This window comes from Phocoena phocoena, chromosome 11 (assembly GCF_963924675.1).
Source record: "Phocoena phocoena chromosome 11, mPhoPho1.1, whole genome shotgun sequence".
In the NCBI taxonomy this organism is placed as follows: domain Eukaryota; kingdom Metazoa; phylum Chordata; class Mammalia; order Artiodactyla; family Phocoenidae; genus Phocoena; species Phocoena phocoena.
The window spans coordinates 92,652,989-92,666,887 of record NC_089229.1 but is presented as its reverse complement, the minus strand read 5'-3'; positions in this window follow the sequence as shown (position 1 = coordinate 92,666,887).

The window sequence follows — 13,899 nt, the reverse complement described above, 5'->3', positions numbered from 1 at the left end:
GAAGACTTTGCAGGGTGTATGACCATCACCACAGCTAACATTTATCGTGTGCTTCCCCTATGCCAGGCTCCATTTAAGTGCTTTACTTGTTTCATATAATTTAATACTTATAAAAACCATATGAGTTATTAGGATCATCATCTCCCTTTACTGAACAGCTGCAGAAATGGAAGCATTAAGAGGTTAACTAGTGTCCAAGGTGACACAGTTGCCAAGTGGGAGGGCTGGGAGTCAAAGCTGGAGGGCCACCTCTGGATCTCCTATGCACAGCTCCAGCCCGCCTCAACTACCTGTAATCATGACAGCACAGCAGACGGCTCCAGGGTTAGAAATCCGAGGGAGACGTATCCCAGAAGAGCTGCCTGCAAAGCGGTGGGTTATCTCTTGCTGGAAGTGTTCAAGGTCAAGGGTGCTGAGGACGATGTGGGGAATTCTGTGTTAGGAATGAGGCCGGACTAGATAACCTCTTGTAACCCTCTGGGCTCTGGACTTTTACTTGCCGCGTTGTTGTTCTTGGTGCCCTCACCTTTTAGTAAGTGTTATTACTGGGGGTCTTAATCCATCCCCTGGCTGGTAGTTGTATTTTACAGAACCCTTCTTCATAGCCTTGCTTTAGAATGGAAGGTGCCTTGTGAAGAGTCTGTGCTATGTTTAATTTTGCATTACTGTGGACGTGATAATGATGATGTAGAACCCTCTGCGTCGATACTTGAACTTTATAAAAACCAGTGTGCCCCTACCCCTTGCCTCGGGTACATGCACTCCATGCCCGAAATATTGCCTGATTTAGTTCTTTACTCAAAAGCTACTATGTCTTAAGTTCAAAAACTACTAGTCCATGTTGTTCTTCAAGGGGGATTCATGGCATAAGAACGCTATGATCCGTATTGCTCAGCAAAATCAAAGAGGCTTGTGGGTTGCGCCTGTACAGCATGAGCTTAGTCCTCTGAGTCATGAGCCCATGAAGTCTGTGAACACTTGGGAACCAGGATGAGGGTCAGAGGGAGCATCTGATTGTACTTAGCTAGTCGAGAGAGAGAGACAGAGACAGAGACGGAGACAGAGACAGAGAGACAGGGAGAGAGAAAAAGAAGAAGAAGGAGGAGGAGAAGGAGGAGAAGGAGAAGAAGGGGAAAAAGGGGAAGAAGAAGGAGGAAGAGGAGGAGGTGGAGGAGGGGGAGGGGGAGGGGAGGGAGGGGAGGGGGAGGGGAGGGAGAGGAGGAGGTAGAAGAAGGAAGAGGAGGAGGAGGGGGAGGGGGAGGGGGAGGAGGAGGAGGAGGAGGAAGTGGGAGGAGAGGGGAGGGGGAGGACCAGGGCTGTGTTGGGGAGAAAGTGTGGGAGTGGGGGTGAGGAGATGGGGAGAGAGGGTTGAAAGGCAGGAGGAAGGGTTGTAACATCAACCAAATAATGGCAAAATAATGAAGAAAAAAGCATTGTAAGGTGAAATAAAAGTTAAGGACTTAAGAATCAGAAATTCAGGAAAACATTAAGTTCCAGTTCCCAGAGTGTCATGAGCTGTCTGTGATATTGGGCAGATGGGTTTGACCTCATCACAGAACCTCCTAGGAAGGATGGCTGTTTTTCCCTCTAAGTTCCCAGAAGTTCCCTGAATCATGAAAGACGGGGACGGTGTGAGGAGAAGCAGCCTCTGAAGGCACAGACCCCGGCATGTGGTTCTTCTGATTGCACTGACCCTCCCTCCCCCCTCCCCTCCGCACCCCCTTCAAAGGCACTGGCTGGGGCCTCTGTCCCCTCCTTTCCCTGACACACCACACCTGGAGGCAGTGACACACCAAACCGGAACCCGTTTATTTTCCCCAGGTCACTGGGGTGTGTGCATGCGTATGTGTGTGTGTGTTGCATTTAATTTCAGGAGAAAACAAGAGGATAAGGGGAAAAAGTGTTCTTGGGAATACCCTGGCGGTCCAGTGGTTAGGATGGTTAGGACTTTCACCAAGGCCTGGGTTTGATCCCTGGTCGGGGAAATAAGATCCCACAAGCCACATGGCACGGCCAAAAAAAAAAGATGGCCTTGGTTTAAAAAGAAAAAAAAAATTGTTCTTTATCAAGTCCACATAAGGGATAAATGGAAGAGTTTTCATGCTCTCCAAATATATTTTCCAGCAGCCTATGGGAGTCTCTGAAATCCCAGTACATGTGTGAGGTGTCTGCCTGTGTAAGCACATGTGCACCCCAGCCCTCCCCCCGGCAATACACAAATCTACCCTTGCCTATAGCCACAGATCAGATGGAACTGTAAGGTATGGAGAGCCATTCTCACAAGCGTGACGAAACGATTATCCTTGATCCCAGTGGCTGCCTGTATGCGTACATATTATCACCCAAAGAAAACATTTCCATTCAAATCAGTAGCAGGTCAGAAGGCTGCTGAGTGCGTAGCTGAGAAGGGATGCATGCCAACCACTGTCCCTTACTCAGGGTGCATGACCCATCCCTGTGACCTTGGTCTCCACAATCTCACGTACCCTAAGGATTGGGCCACAGCCAGACGGCATTACCCCACTTCCTCCAGCTTCCCAGACCCCTGCTTTTCTCAGAGTGTCCCATCAGCCAGAAATGCATTCCAGTCTGAAAAAACCTTTCCGTATACAGTGAAGAAATTTGAGCATATAACCTAAATACCTAGTCAAGGTTAATCCCAAGTAGGTTTTCACGAGATGGTTCGGTTTGGGCCTAAAGCCTTAATTAAGTAGGGCCTTCAAATCAGTTCACCTATTGGGACACTTAGAAGTGGTACAAATAATTTAAGGCTCACAGGGGTAAATGGACACTGCTGTACATTGTCCCACATAGCCAGTCTGGGTCTCTGGTCTCCCCAAACCCTGCCTGCTGCCCCAGTGCCTAGGGAATCAACATTTTGCCACCCTTGTCATCCGTTCCACTCAATGCCTCTGTCCTATCTGGTTCTGACCCTTCCAGGTAGAGTTCTTAATGTCCCCCTCCGCCCCCCCACCCCACCCCGGCCGGGCCGTGCCGCGCAGCATGCGGGATCTTAGTTCCCCAACCAGGGATCGAACCCGTGTACCCTGCAGTGGAAGCGTGGAGTCTTAACCATTGGACCGCCAGGGAAGTCCCCGAGTTCTTAACGTTTCAGTCACTCATTTCTGAGACAAGTTTCTCCATCAGTTCTTCCCTCGAGGGTGCCCAGCTCCTCTCACTGGAGTCTCCCTGCCCTCACCGCCGCAGCTCTTCCCCTTCACATTTGCATCTCAGCTCAAATGTCGCTTCCTTAGTGAGGCCTCCCACCTCCATTCTATTTAATGCTGGTCTCCCCTAGCAGCTGGTCTTCTGAGTCATCAGTCTGTTTGCTTCAGAACGCTTATAATTTGCAATTATATTTCTGTGTTTTTACTTGTGTTTCTCCCACTATTCTGAATGTTTTAGAAGGACAGAAAATTGTTTTGTTTCCTCATGTAGCCCCAGGGCCTAGCACAGTGCCTGCACACATAGGAGAATTTGTTGTAGGAACCAATAAATTTTGGGGGAGAAAGGTAATTTTTTTGTGTGTCACAGGCTAATTAGGATTATGGCACCTCCCTCAGAGAGCCCGACCGGCTGTCAGATTCCCTCTAGTTTGCTCTGGTGTCTTCGGTGTCATTTATCTTTAAATAATTGTGATGAATTTCAGCTGATCAACCATCCGATTTTTTTTTGTTTGTTTCTGTACAAGAACACTTAACTCCAATGTGATAAAAGCTATTCACAAGCCTGAGGCTTGGAGGAAAGAAAGGAAATTCTTTACTTTTTGGGCTGAGTGCATTTCATCACATCCAAGTTTTATTTCCCTGAGGCTTTTCTTTGTCAAGCTTGGGAAAGTGCTGTTTCCTAGGAGAACTACTAGGAACAAACTTCAAATATGAGAAAAGAGAAAAGCAGCCCCCAAGGCAAAAATCAAAGAAGCATTTTAGATTGATTCCCCCCTCCCCAGCCCTGCCGAGATCGATGGCAACCGTTGTTTTTTCAAGTGCATTCCTTTTCTAAACTGACTTGAACCAAATGGATGAACAAGGACCTTTCAGACTGTATAGACCCTGCTGGAAATAGATGAGAGTGTCAGCAAGGAGGCTCGGAAAGGATTTATCTTCTTAAATTTCAAGGCAGTAAGCTGCTTCTGGCAACATTTTCTCTTAGGAAAACTGGGTGAGTGTGTCCTGGGTGGGGACTGGATGGGAGTGGACGAGGGTCAGCAGGGATGCAGCAGGCGTGGGGTCGGCGGACAAGGGGAGAGAAGAAGATGCAAACTGGAAGCTGAATGTTCCTAGGGACAGGACTGACTCATAAAATCTTTCCATTGATTATGCCATATCAGGCCAATCACATTCTGCCTTCTCGGGCCAAACTGGAAAAGCCCAGGCAGTCTTTGCTCCAAACCAGAGCAAAGAGGAAGCCTTCTCTTGTCAACGGAGCAGGACTTCCCAAACTCATACTATCTTAAGAGTCACATGGGAACTTGTTAAAAAGGCAGAGTCCCAGGGCCCTCTCTGGAGGTTCTGATTTAGTAGGTCCGGATCCAGGTATGAGAAGTTATATTTGTAACAAGTATCCCGGATGATTCTTCTGATTGGGCAGGTTTGGGGAAAGGCCTTGGAGAGTTAGCCACATTTGTCCTCATTTTCTAATTCACCAATCTTCCAGGCAAGCCCCAGCAGCTGCCTTCCCCACCTTTGAACTCAAATCCAGAGGAAGACTCTCAGTCTGCTCTCTTGTTTTGGAGCTATAGTGTGATTCTGCAAACAGGACTCCGGTTCCGTCTCTGGAGGGATCTTGGTGGAGACCTCCCAGTGTTAAAGGTGGAAGTGGCTATGAAAGCAACCGGCATCAGGAGAGAATCCCCTTAGGGATGGAGCAGGCTTCTCCACCACGAAGCATTCTGGGGCCCTTTCCTCATGCTCCCCATAAAAGCACATCTCCCCTCACAACACCCACCTCCACCTCTATGCTCATTCCCGAAACTCTCTCTCTGTTTCTGGTGGAACTCCACGGCCTTGTATTCAGCCGCGCATTTCCACTTCCAACTCAGCTGGTTCAAAATAACTCATCTGCTGTCCTCTCCATTTCCAGATCTGTTTCTCCTCCTGGACCCTCCACCTGGGGTCACCTCTTTTACAAAGTGGAAACATCATCCTCCGAGTTACCCAGGTCAGGATCCTGGCACCTTCCTCTTCCTCATTCTGTACCTCGAAGCCTAAATATCTGTTTAACTGCAGTGGTTTGCAAGCCTGGCTGCAAAACAGAATCATCTGGAAAGATTTAAACACATACCCATGCCTGGGCTCCACTCCCAGAAATTCTGATTTAAATTGGTCTGTGGTGAGGTCAGGCCATGGAGAGCTCTTAAAACTTCCTAAGTAATTCTAACATCAACCAGGGTTCCCTCTCCAGCCACAGTCCCACCCTTTCCCACCAGGCAAATCTGATCCATCGGCAGGGCTGGGGCCAGGGTGGGGAGAGCGAAGCTCTTGCCTCCGGCACAAAATTCAAGGGAGCGCCAAAACCCTCAGTCATCAAGATAAATTACAATATTTTGAAAAACCAAAATTAGTGCAAAAAGTCCATGATCAACAACACAGAGACATTTTATAAAAAACAGGCTGTCACGGTTTGTTTGTTTCACGACCCCGCGTTATTTTGCAACAGGAACAATTTTTTCCAATCAGGCTGTGGTTCCCGGGGTTGGTGTGCCTGTCAGCTCCCTCCCAGGGGTTTTTTAGGGTTGACAAAGGCGTGTAAACAGATTGTGCTATGAAGGGCTCTAGATTTTTTTTTGACTGGAGAGCTTTGGTTAACTTTTTCCATTAGGTTCAAAATGTGGGAGGATTTGTTGATAAGCGTGCTCAGGGGTACACATGCCTCGTGCCCGAGCTTCCAGGCTGATCGGCCGCTCCTTTCACGGCCTTCACACCCACATCCAGATTCCTGCTTTTGGGATATAAGCCCGGTGTGAGCCGAGGAAGCCCAGTTCTCCAGCCTCATCTCTTACTGCTTTCTGCTTTGTGTGTTTCTGCTCTGGCAATAATGAATGCCTTGCAGTTCTCCAATACACCTTGGTTTTCTCTGCAGCTACGCCTTTGCACTGGCATGTTTTCTGCCCTCTGCAAATCTGGGTCATTGCAGTCAGTTGCATAGTTGTTGTTGCTTTCTGCACTGCGCCAAGACACCTGGCTGAGGTGGTGAGTGGGGTTGGAATTCAGCCTTGCTCCGCTTACCAAGCTCCGTGGCCTTAGCATAGGCTGCATCCCTGGGGGCTGCGGGCATGTTTTCTGATTCATCCACCCAGAGGGGGCACATTTTTCTAATTTAAACAAAGACGCCCTGTTAGCGGCTGCTCATAGTATCATTCCCAACGTTATCTGCCCCATGAATTCCTGCCTACCTCCCATGTAAGACAGAGCTCAAGCTTTGACCTCTACTGGGAAGTCTTTCTTGCCCTCGGTCTCTGAGACAGAGTGACTCTAAGTTACCACCTCGCCCTCTGCATGCTTTTATGACGGCAGCTATCCCAGTGAAGTGTAATTATGTGAACAGCTGTAAAGCCACACGCCTGGCAGAGAGGTCCGGCCTATATCAGTTAACTTCAGGATGGTTTTTCTTTAATCTAAGGATGCCTTTGTAGAACACTGGAAGAACAAGTGGTAAAGTAAAACATTCAGACAAGTACCTCCTTGTTTTACGTTAAGGTACCAGACAATTTGTTCAGTGGCTACGACAGTCAGTCAGGCTGGGCTGGGCAGGCGGAGGTAACAGCCCCAAATCTGGGCAGCTTACAATAAGAAAGTTCTATTTCTTGCTCACACCGTTATGTTCATCATGGAACCCAGATGGATGCGGTAGCCACTGTTTGAAGCTCTGCTTGCCACATGGTGGAGGAAAAAAGTTCTTGACCTTGTTGGACCAACAATTAATTGCTTCTGCCTGGAATCAGCTTTGGAAATGACATCATTTCTGCTCCGACTTATTGGCCAGAATTAATGTGTGGTCCCACCCAAGCTCAAAAGGGACAAAAAGTGCCATCCTATCATGGGCCTGGACGGCAGGAGAGTTTGGAAACATTTGGCAACCAGCACGGCTGACTCCCAGAATTGACATTTTCCATAAAATTGACTGACTCTTCTTATTTCCTAAATAAGCCATTTCTACCAGCTGTTTTGGCCTTCAGAAAAATCAACAGCAGGACATGGCAATAACGGCTATAGCCAAAGCACAGCCTGTTTTGGAAACCTTTCAGTGACATCTCTGTCCATAAGTAAGGATTCTTTGGACGTATGTGTCTATTTTATTTTATAGTTCAGATTGTATTGTACAAAACAGCCGAGTGATGGTGGCCCAAGGGCAGTTTTAGATTCTTAGTATCTTAAGAATAAATAAATAAATAAATGGTCTAATCCATCCAGTAGATCACATGAGATAGACAGTGGATGTGAAATCCATTTGCAAATCGTAAGATGCTAAAAACTAAGTTCTATTTAAAAAGGCATTATTAGTCTACTGCCACCAGTCAAGCCAAATCTTTATGTTCTAAGATCTCCTCCTGCTATGGGTGTCTTCTCATCTTCTCATTTCTTTTCCATAGATTTTCCTTTGCTTTTAAAACAAACCCCTAATAAGAACAGAACCACAGAAAACATTCTTTCAGTCTGAGTCAGCTATATATTCCAAACAAAAGTTGGAAAGCTCAGTTTTTCCAGAAACAAATTGCCCTGGGAATGAGGCCACTGAATTAGACAGTCAGGAATTTAAAAATGAGCTGAAGATGAAGTCTATACAAGTTTCTTCTGCGTGCAAATAAAGTCCAGGTGGAAACTACAGCCAAACGTTCCCTTTGTGGCATATATTTTTAAAAAGCCCAGCCCCCTTCCTTATACGCAGGTGGAAGACTTACAAAGCCTTCGACTCTTAATAACAACAATTAAGGGGTGAATTTCAAAAAGGAATTTTAAAAGCGCAATGTGCTCCCTTAGTGCATTTATATCATATAAAGAACATGTTACAGTTAAGAAGTGTCAGTTCTACAAATTGAAATATATATGCAATGCCCTAATTTGTATCTTTTCTTTGTCTGTGTTTGACACCTTTTAAAATGGATAGCTTCTTCTCTATCTGCTTCACAGCATAGACTCCATTATCCTACAGTTAGTGGACAGTAATGGATGGCAACTGAAATTCCTACCAGTTTAGTTTACCTTGAATCCTGTGATGACACAGAACTTGTGACCCCACAATTTGTGACAGTAATCATGTGAAAATTCTGTTGAAATGAAAAATTACGTTAACCTCCAATTAAAGAATTCATGTGTAAAAATGTGAATAAATCTCAGATCAAATATCAGACGTTTAGATGGGCATGGGTTTCTCTAAGAACATAGAAAAGTCAATATAATCCTCTAAATTTTCACATTAAAAAAAAGTCTGCCCAGAGGATTCTTTTCCAAACCCAGACTTGATTTAACCACATCCTAAATATGGTTCAAGTTCTAATAGCTCCACTATCTTTAGAAAAATCCAGGGACTTCCCTGGCGGTCCAGTGATTAAGACTCCACACTCCCAGTGCAGGGGGCCTGGGTTTGACCCCTGGTTGGGGAACTAGATCCCACATGCTGCGTGGCGTGGCCAGAATTGGGTTCTTACTGTCTAAAACCTTGGTCAAGTGGCTTAATCTCCTTGATCCTCAATTTCTTCATCTGCAAGATAACAACATGCCTTGCAAGTGTGTACCTTGCCTGCACATAAGGATTAAACAAAAAAATCCAGAAAGATAGCAGGTGGTATTTCCAAAGTGTACTTGGTAGTTCTTTGAGTGATTGATGAGATCAGCAGTAGAAATTCATTCCTGAACTCACCTCTCTGATCTGACAGTTTGGCCATCCTAGCAACCCAATCCCTCTGATTTTAATGAGACATTCTTTTTTTTAAAAAAAAATAAATTTATTTATTTTTTATTTATTTATTGGCTGTGTTGGGTCTTCATTGGTGCATGCCGGCTTTCTCTAGTTGTGGCAAGCGGGGGCTACTCTTTGTTGGGGTGCACGGGCTTCTCATTGTGGTGGCTTCTCTTGTTGCGGAGCATGGGCTCTAGGCGCACGGGCTTCAGTAATTGTGGCTCACGGGCTCAGCAGTTGTGGCTTGCGGGCTCTAGAGCGCAGGCTCAGTAGTTGTGGCGCACTGGCCTAGTTGCCCCGCAGCATGTGGGATCTTCCCGGACCAGGGCTCGAACCCGTGTCCCCTGCATTGGCAGGCGGATTCTTAACCACTGCGCCAGCAGGGAAGCCCCCTGAGACATTCTTGAAAGCAGTCCAGGAAAGGCATTCTAATAATGCTTTAAGTAATGGTGATCTTTATGCCTCCTGAGGTAGTCACTTTGAAGTCCTTTGAATAAGTAAGTTCTGATATAGGTTAAAATGCAAACATAATTCTAACGAATCTATCTTTGAAGAGTAGCAAACATGATCTCTCACTGGAGACCAGCAGCTTAAAACTGGTCTGAGCCATTAAGACATTTTAAACAACTCCGGGGACTTCCCTGGTGGTCCAGTGGTTGAGAATCTGTCTTGCAATGCAGGGGACGCTGGTTTGATCTCTGGTTGGGAAACTAGGATCCCACATGCCACGGGGCAACTTAAGCCCGCGTGCCACAAGTAGAAGCTTGTGTATCGCAACAAAGTGAAGAGCCCTCGCACCACAACGAAAGATCCCGCGTGCTGCAACTAAGACCAACTAAGCCAAAATATGTAAATAAATAAATACCTTTAAAAATAAAAGACATTTTAAACAACTCCGAGAAAAAGTCTTTCTTTACTCAGGTGTCAAGCTTGACTTCTCAGAAGTTAAGGATGTTCACTCCCATTTAATGTTAACTGAGAAGCACTTCTTTCAGATGCAAAAAAGAGGCTTTTGTACCAAGGAAGAAAAAACAAGATTTTCTAGTTTATTTCTCATGAATTGTGTACTTTTGAAATAGATGATTAGGCTTATTCAGAGAAAGATGCAACAGAAGTATCTTGTTTACCATCTGAGTTTGAAGAAAAAAAGAGACTTTTATTCTGCCATAAGTTAAGTAAGGCTTGGTATGTGACAGCCCTGTGTCTCCATGTCATCAGAGAAAGTTTCTGGGAAAAGGTAGATTCGGAGCTGATTGTGGAAGGAGGAAAAGAATGATAAGAAGGCATGAATCTGGCCAATACGAAGTAGATGTAATCCTAGGAAAAGGGAGCTTTTGTTTAAAAGAAAGAAGAAGGAATAATGGGTAGAGAGAATGAGGAAACTTTAACCTGACCAGACCACAGGTTGAAATAAGGCATAAGTAAAAGACGCTTTAAGCTTATGGAGAGATCATGAAATTTAATGTAGAGAGAAACAAATCTTTGATGCTCTGGATGAGGAAAAAATTCATCAAGATGAAGGATATATTAATTCTACCTGGGCAGGTATTTCATTAGCACCATGCTCTGCTGAGCAAACCAGCCATGCTATACCAGGAAGGGGTTTTGTTTTATTTTATTTATTTATTTAATTTATTTATTTTGGCCACACCGCGTGGCATGCAGGATCTTAGTTCCCTGACCAGAGATTGAAGCCAGGCCCCCTGCAGTGGAAGCGTGGAGTCCTAACTACTGGACCAGCAGGGAATTCCCTCCAGCAGGAAGGTACTTTGTAATGAATTTTTTCATTGATATCCTTTCTTTTGGTAAATGAATAAAATCAGAAAAATAAAATCAGAAGAGGATGATCTAAAATATTTAAGTGAATAAACAGCTTTTGCGTTCAGTAAATGACAGATCTTCAGATACTCCATGTTGAATTAATTGAGTATAATATGCGTATCATAAATAGTTTTTTAAAAATTTATTTATTTTATTTACTTATTTTTGGCTGCGTTTGGTCTTCACCGCTGTGCGCGGGCTTCTCCAGTTGCGGCGAGCGGGGGCTACTCTCTGTTGCAGTGTGCAGGCTTCTCATTGCGGTGGCTTCTCTTGTGGCGGAGCACGGGTCCCAGGCGCATGGGCTTCAGTAGTTGTGCCTCGCGGGCTCAGTAGTTGTGGCTTACGGGCTCCAGAGCGCAGGCTCAGCAGCCGTGGCACACGGGCTTAGTTGCTCCGTGGCATGTGGGATCTTCCCAGACCAGGGCTCGAACCAGTGCCCCCCGCATTGACAGGTGGATTCGCAACCACTGTGCCACCAGGGGAGCCCCACAAATAGTTTTATCTCCTCTTTTAAGTGGCTCCTCATGGATCCCAACTTAGAAGACTATTGAGGTTTTTAGCTTTACGTGAATTGCTGCATAAACTCAAAAGAAATGGTATTTTCACTAAAATATTCTATAATTTCATAAAATTATATTTTCCTGGATTAATCTCTCCAGAGTAGGTCACTCATCGTGCATGCTATACCTTCCCTAGCTGCCCAGAGGATAATTCCCTGCCCCCAGCATCTCACTGAGGGGGCAGACATATACAATCAAGTCTGCGCCACAAGACCAAGCCACACATAGCCGAATGGACCAATGGTGGGTACGGGATCCAAGGGCATCCAATCCACAGGCTGAATGTAAATGAAGAGGCTGGCCAAGGCAAAGGAGTACCCAATCGGAGACAATGATGATCAGCTGGCCCAAGCGGACTCCCTCTCAGGAATCTGACATATGGGGAGAGAATAAGTCAGCGGCTAGTGGGTGGATGGACATGTGAAGATACCACAAAAGGAAATAGTGAGGAAAGTATCAAAGTGGCTGAGGGGGATTGTGGGGCTGGGGCAGGAGACAACAGGGTCCACCCAACACCTGACAGTATTCCATCTCCATGAAGCCGGCGGCTATAGTGCGTTCCCGGAGGGAGTTTTCGCTCCCTCCTCCCACATGTAACCTTACGACTCCATTCCTGAAACAGCCTGAAGGAGATACTTTGCAACCTTACAACCCCCCAAATCTAACTAATATTAATGCATGGTCCAAAATTTGATAATATTGTGCTATAAACCTCGGAGGCAATTTGGTACAAAGAGGTTCAATTTTACCTTTACTGATTTTAGGGAAAACATTTTGGGAAACAATATTAGCCATCCTATGTGACTTTAATAGGTTGATTGACATTTGTCAGCTGACTTAAACACCTCTTACCTACAAAACTAAACAAAACAAAATTACGTTGAAGGTGTCATTGTCATCATTTTGGGGATAAAATCTAGGAGGATCAGTGATGATAGTTTTCCTCCAGAGCAGGTGTAAGCCTGCATGGCTTGCTGTTCTGTCTCAAATTAGGTTTCTTATGTGGTTTGTTGAATAGTATGCCACCGGTCAGAGCCTTAATGTTTAGACGTTTTCTGTTCTTTTATTACCAGTAAGGGCAGAAGGTCAAACTCTTTGGTCGTTCACCTAGGTGCTTGCTTGTGCTGAGAACATTGCTCAGGGCACAGATTTTAAAAGGGAGCAGGTCATCTGAGCACAGCAGAAAAATACATGAAATCGCTGGAACACTGTGTAGAGGGTGAGCCCCTGAACAGCAGCTGGGGACCTGGATTCTAGTCGGTTCTGCCCCTAGCAAGCCATATTATCCTGGGCAAGTCCCTTTCCTTGTCTGTAAAAGGAGGTGTAACAGAGGAAGAACAGAACTAACACCCTGTAGAAACTGCCTCTCTCATTCTTCAGCCTGTGTATTCCATTACTTTAGCCTCGCACATCAAGAGTTAAACATTAGAGAAATGTCACTTGTACCCAAATAGTTCATTAAGTTCCTGAAGAAAGTTTCTATACCACGGACTGGATCTGAATTAGTTATGGCTATTACTTATAGACAAGTTCTCTTTCAGCCTAGAAACCTTGCAACTAAGCAGAGATAAGAATGGTAAAGTAAAAATCACTGCTAGCAACTTGAAGTTTTGCAGAAGCCCCGTGATCCAGCCTACGTGAGCAAGCAGAACAAAGTTATGCTTCCCTTGAAGGCCAGGTGGCCCCAAGAAGCCTGCAATCCACCTTTATCCTTTAATCTTGAACCTTTTCCCTCAGCATAAAAGAAGCCTGAATTCTATTCTGAGTTAAGATGGTCTTTAGGACATTAGCCCTCCATCTTCTCGGTGTTTTGACTTTCCAAATAAAGTTGCCGTTCTTTGCCCCAGCACTTCGTCTCTGGACCGATTGGGCTGCTGTGCTGTGAGCAGTATGTGTCTGGACTTGATAACAGAGGGAGTGGTGTTCCTGAAATTCTCTGCATTGTGTTATCTTCCCCCACGAAAAACGTAAGCCCCGTCAGAGCAGCGCTGTGTGCCTTGTCTGCCGAGGACTGAGTCCGAGGACAATTCCTGGTACCTTGCAGGTGCTCGGGAAATACTCATCCGTGCTGTGCACTGGTCATTAAAAGGGCTTTATCCCCTGATATATGGAGTCTTAGTTTCTTTTCAAAGTGTTTTCACATAGCAGGCGCTCAACAGTCACTGGTCTGAAATATCACATTTGATTCTCAAGGGTGCACGCCGTACTTGTTAATACAGAAATACAGGCATGGAGAAGCCTGTAGAGTGAGAGAGGAGTGGCCTGAGAATCAGAAGACCTGGCCCAATACAAACTACCGTGTGACTTTGGACAAGTCATTCCATTTCTCTGAGGCTCTGTTTTCTCATCTGCGAGGTGGGAGGCTGAATTAGACTCTAAAAACCCTTAGGGCAACATGCCTCTGATTCTGGTCCTGTTATACCTGTTATATCTAACAAATGGGTCTTAAGGATGTATATATCCACTGGGAAGGATGTGAAGCTGCATGAGGGATGAAGGAAAAGTAATTAGGGCAGAGGCATCAGTGCATTAGAAACATCAAGACAGGTGGACTCTCCTTTTCATGTACACCTGAAATCCTTTATGAGCAACAACTCGGGTGGCTCTTCCTTTGCTGTTT